Source organism: Dermacentor andersoni, chromosome 1, assembly GCF_023375885.2.
Source record: "Dermacentor andersoni chromosome 1, qqDerAnde1_hic_scaffold, whole genome shotgun sequence".
NCBI lineage: Eukaryota > Metazoa > Arthropoda > Arachnida > Ixodida > Ixodidae > Dermacentor > Dermacentor andersoni.
In genome coordinates this window covers 307,701,153-307,707,152 of record NC_092814.1, presented here as the reverse complement: position 1 = coordinate 307,707,152, position 6,000 = coordinate 307,701,153, and positions in this window count along the sequence as shown.

Genomic DNA, 6,000 nt, shown 5'->3' with positions numbered 1-6,000 from the left:
GGCCGTTCCAGAGACGTCAAGGCTCTCCTCGATCCGGACCTCGAGAAGGCTTTGGACAATACACTTTCATCACCAAGGCCACTTCGGACCTGAGCCACGGTTCCAGATTCCACAGCTCTTTTCTAACGGACAGGAAGGCCAAGCTTCGCATTGGAGACTTTTGCTCCAAAGATGTGCCTCTCTGAGGACGAGGCACTCCTCAAGTCGCCGTCATCTCCCCAACACTGTTTAGCATCTGTATGATTGGTCTTTCCGAGAGGTTGGCACGCGTCGAGGACGTCAAGCGCACCATTTACGTCCACGACCTCACTACTGGTTCTCCGGTGGCTGCGAGGGTACAGTCGAAGAAACCATGCAGGAGGTGATGCACGTGATCGAGGAGTATCTCTGCCGCACCTAACTTCGATGCTTCCCCGCCAAGTCGGAGCTTCTGCTTTACAGAAAAGAGAAGGGAGGCAGACCGAAAGATTGGAAGCCAGTCTCCGAAAGCAGCATCAGTCTTCGCACTTGTGACAAAAGGGGGGGGGGGGGGGGGGTTAATACTCAGGGTGAACGTCATTCGGCTCCTGGGCATGTTTGTCGAATTCAACGGCGGCAACCGAAAGGCGCTCCGCAAGATCATCGCAAAGACGGACGCCGCTTTACGCCTCGTTAGCAGAATCGCAAACCGACACAGAGGCATGAAGCAAAACAATCTCCTCAGGCTGATCAACGCCTTCGTACTATGCCACTTCACATGCACGATTTCTGAGCACAACTGGCTCAGATCGGAGCGAGACAACCTCAATGCTCTCATCCGCAAAGTAGTCAAAAGGCCTCTCGGGACCCTACCGACGATCTCCTCAAGCTGGGGGTACATAAAACCACCGAGGATATTGCCGAAGCCCAATAACGCGCGCAACTCGCTCGCCTGACCACCACAGCGGCAGGTAAACGCATCCTCGAAGAGCTGGGTTACCACCCTGCGGAATTCTCGATGGTCAGTAACCCGATCCCTAGCTGCATTCGGGACAAGTTCGAAGTGGCCCCCATGTCCCGAAACGTCCGTCCGTCCACAACGAGGGCAGACGCATGGCCAGAGCAGCATCGATCCTCAAACAGATCAAGCAACAAGGCATCAGAGCAAGCTTTGTCGACAGCGATGGGAAGACTTTTGCCGTCGTTGTGGTCGACTCCAGCGGCAAGATTTCCAATAGCGCCTCGATTCGCACTTCAGACACCGAAGTCACTGAGCAAGCCGCAATCGCCCTTGCCCTGCTAGACGGTCGTGGGTCTGAGATCTATAGCGATTCCAAAACGTCAATTAGGGCTTTTAAGAAGGGTTGAATCGCCGAGCAAGCTGCTCGTCTTGTTAGCGTCTCGAGTCCGTACGCTTTCAGGCATTATTCGATTCACTGGTTTCCCACTCACGTAGGGTCGGTCGAGGGTGCTCCCACGAACCTCAGTGAGTCTGCTCACGAGGCTGCGCCCGAACTCACCTACCGTGCTTCCTCTGTAAGGAGCGCCGACTCCCTCCCCCTACCGCCACAGGGACGCTCCTGCTACTCACAACGAGGTTACGAAATTCTACATGTCCAGAAGGGTCTTTCCACCCCCTCACCCCAAGTTGCTGTCCGGCGTGCCCGCGACCGGCCGGTGGGCTAGACCTGCCGGTACCTGACGTGGGACTAGCCGGGTGCGCGACGAGTTCGCGTCCTCGCCGGACCTCCAATAAAGTTGTTTCACTCATATGATAACTTCGTCATTGGGTCGGTGTTAGAAGCGTGACGACAACGGTATGAGGAGAGTCAGATGACTAAGCTGAAATGAGGACGATGGAACGACCATGACGACATCACGACCACAAGCACATACCAAGTGGCCCAAGCTATTAGACAGCCCGGGGCAGTCGGTAGACGTAAGCAACCAGATAGATAGATAGATAGATAGATAGATAGATAGATAGACAGACAGACAGACAGACAGACAGACAGACAGACAGACAGACAGACAGACAGACAGACAGACAGACAGACAGACAGACAGACAGATTAGATAGATAGATAGATAGATAGATAGATAGATAGATAGATAGATAGATAGATAGATAGATAGATAGATAGATAGATAGATAGATAGATAGATAGATAGATAGATAGATAGATAGATAGACTGGCAGGCAGGCAAGCACGCTCAAAATTGCTCCAATAGGCAAAGTCTGCTAATCGCATTAATAAGGGGTGCTCGTTCATGAAACGAAAAGGATAGTAGAGAAGCACGCCCGGACCACGTGTGTTTCTATGCCATCGTTCTCGTTTCTTGCACTGGAAAAGTTCTTTAAATACGAATCAAGAACAACTTGCTCGTTCACTTTGAACAAGGAGGCTCAGTTACTTGGAGAAGGAAACATACGGTTGTTTATATTACGCCAGCTGAGGCACATCCTAAGCAACACACGGAATATAGCCGCAAGCACGAATCATCCATCGGACGCTGGGTCTCCTTGTTTTGGCTGCACCTTCTGCATTTGTTCTCGGAGTGCCGCAATTTCGTCTTTAATTTGACAGTGCCCTGCCCAGGAATTTTGGACATTGCCCCTTCGGCACTCTTTGGAAATTCACGACAATACACCAGCGTAACTGAGTGGGTGCAATTTTTCAGAATTGGTATTTCAAATATCCGCCAAATTTCAACAAATTTCAACTAACATCGCCGAGAAACGATACCCTTCTAACGACTTATGTATTTACGGCAATTAGCGCTAACGTTCGTTCTGCGTGAGAGTGCTGATTTGGTCAAGGATCAGCGGCAAACTCACACGACAGGAGCAAATCGTTTTGCACCCTCCCGGACGAGGGCACATTGACATCAAGAACAGGCTAGGATGTAACTTATTCGTCCGCCCGATACAATAAGAAAAAAACGTCATGTCATCATCATCATCATCATCATCATCATCATCATCATCGAGGTGCCAAATTACAGCAAAAGCTATGCATGACTAACCTTCCGTAGTTTTTTCGGCGTCCGGCAACGAAAACGTACTTCGCGATTTCTAGCAAGCCCATACGACTGCAGTGCGGCGGCGCAGGTGTCAAAATGCGGAACAGATTACAACAATAGCGTGACGTCAAAGTTATCACAGTATATAAGGAGGAGAGGTATCGGCGCTAAAAACAGCGGCGTTATCGATGGGGCGGACACGTATAGCTCGTACGCCCGAAGAACAACATTGGTACGAGGAGCGCCAGAGGGAACAGCAACGAGAATGTAAACGGCGCCTGCGCGAAACGACCACCGACGAAGAACGTTCCCGCGATGCTGAACGAAAACGACAATCGCGAGCCCGCGCACCTCCGAACGAGCAACGACGCCAGACTCGCAACACAAATAATTATGATGATGATGATGTGTGGAGTTTTATGGCAGCGAAAGCACTTTGCTTTTCGTTTGAGAGCTTTAACTGTCGTCAGCTTTCGCAGCCATTCCATCTTCACAGAATGGAATGGTTGTCATTTTTTTAAACCGTAAAGCGATTTATTACATCTGGCGTTGAAACGGTAACGGCAGAGCGAGTGCCATTCAGTCTGCTTGGACGCGCAGGTTCTTGAGAGGTAGCTGAAAGGGAGAGAGAGAGCGATTGTACCCGTCGCATGTGTGTGGTGGCTAAAGATTTAAGGCATGTCGAAGAACGATCGTTGCGCTGTGGCGTGCTCAAAAACCTGCAAAAATTTGCCGGTGACATGATTAGGCCTCATTAGCGGGATCAACGGCAGGAATGTATCGCCGCCGTTCGGCGGGAAATCACTTGTCATCACGCTTTTTTTTTTGTCCTGTCGATCTTCGTTGCACTCGATAATGTTTACGCGGTTAAGCGATGAAGTCGATCATGGCCTACACCCATGTTTTGGTTCGGTTTGTCCGCAGTGTGGCATTTGGCTTACGTTGTGAACACCACTTGCCGCCTTTACCATTTACCGCTTCTTTTCCTTGCTGCTGTCACTGTAGGGTGCACGATTGTAAGAGTGCATCGTGTTGTGTTCCTGAGCTCCTGGGGCTTGCAAGGACTGACCTTGCTTTACGCGGCCCGTTAAATTATCTCACCAGTTGTCCCAGGGTTATTGTATCTATTTTATGTGTGCACTTCGAACATGTTGTACTGTTACTACGTAGTTCCTTCATGTAACACTGTTCGTAATTGTTTTTTTAATACGAGGTTTTCGCCTGGACTCGCTTGTAAGGGGCTTAAATCACGCCGTGTCTCATTGTAATGAATACATGCGAGGACATCTTCGATTTTGTGGTTGCTTGGGAAATGTATTAGAAAACACGTGGCTCAGAGCGAGGATTGCTGGTAGCTACTGCATATGATATTGCTGTTCGATTTTCACAGAAAAAAAGATGCATCATATTTGGGAAGTCATTACACCTTGATGCTGTCTGAGCAGACTTACCACGCACAGTGCCTTTTTGCGTGTGCATTTTGTACGAAACTGAATTATTTCTCTTATCTTTTGCGTATAGGAGTACAATTACTAACACCGCAAAAGAGTAAACCCGGCCTTGCCGCCAGCGCATGCATCTACCTTGGCCGGCGCTGCCCCGCTTCTAACTATATCGTGTGGTTCTACTCTTCCGTAACAATCGAAAAAGAAAATACTGAAAAGTTGGTAAGATCTAGTTTTGTATATTTCCAAGCAGGTATTGCCAAGCAGGCATTTCGCCGACGTATGCAGCGGAATTACATCGGCGGTACAGTGCTAACTTGCACTTTTATTCACCCGTGTGTTTGGTGACTTCGTTGACTAGTCTAGGCACTTCTAACATATTCGTAATTACTCTTCCTATGGCGACGTTCACGGCACTTATTCAGTGATATCATGTGTATTCATCGGTAGCAAGAGCACGCATGCAACGTACAGAACAGCGTACGTTTCAATAAAGGACAAGCTCCAGAACAACCACCTATCATCATCATCATCATCATCATCATCAATAACTCATGCCACGGTAAGCAAGCAGAAATGCAGTGGCTCATAGCCCCGTAAGGCATCGGCTATACCACAGCTCAGCAAAGTGAAGCGAATAGTGCATACATTCATTGAAATTGCCCGCACAACAAACAGCATACGTTTCAATAAAGAACAAGCTCAAAACAAGCATCCTCGCCATCTATAAAGCATTGCATAACCCCTCAGCCGTTGTGGTGATGGTTTCGCAACAGCTTCGCTGGACATGCACTTTCGCAGGGCCGGGATGACAAGTCAACTTTTTTTTTGTATACACCTCTTTAACCTTTTTTCTCTGCCTCAAAATTTCTCTGTATACCTTGTACCGCTACCTATGCCTGTAACGGATCCGGTCGTATCAATCTCTTTCTTGCCTTTTTTTTTCACCCATACTCTAAATTTATCTTTCTTGTCTCGACTGCTGACCGGTTGATGCTTCTGTCCACTAGAAGTCCAAGCACTTCTGGAAGGTGTACGTTACCTACGGGTCTCACTGGGTGAATCTCACTGCTTTAGGCCCACGTTAAGGAACCCCTGGTAGTCAAAATTTATCCGTAGCCGTCTACAACTCCGTTCCTCATAACCCACTAGGCAGCTGCGGTACGTTTCAAACTCACAATTAACTTTAATTTGTAATGCATGCTGGTGCAACCTACGGGACGCGAAATCCGGTCAGTGAAAGAAAGTACAGCTCTATCTTCCAATAAAATGGGCTGCAGATTTGTCAAAGTATAAAGCGGGCATCTATCCCTTCAAAAGCCGCAACCGCTCGCGTAAGCGTACGCGCATTGAACGACTCATTTACTAGCTTTTCGACGCGCAATTTCGTAGCCACCTAAAGGTGCGCAAGGGTGAGATCACGGCGGATCAACAACGGGCCTTAACGGAGCAAGCGCACTCCTTTACTGGGCTTTAGTTCTGGCCTTAAATAATTTTTCCCCTTCCTTCCTTTCTTCCTTCCTTCCTTCATAGTCAATGAAAGTTTTCCAACTGAAAGCACTTGCTTAGTAGC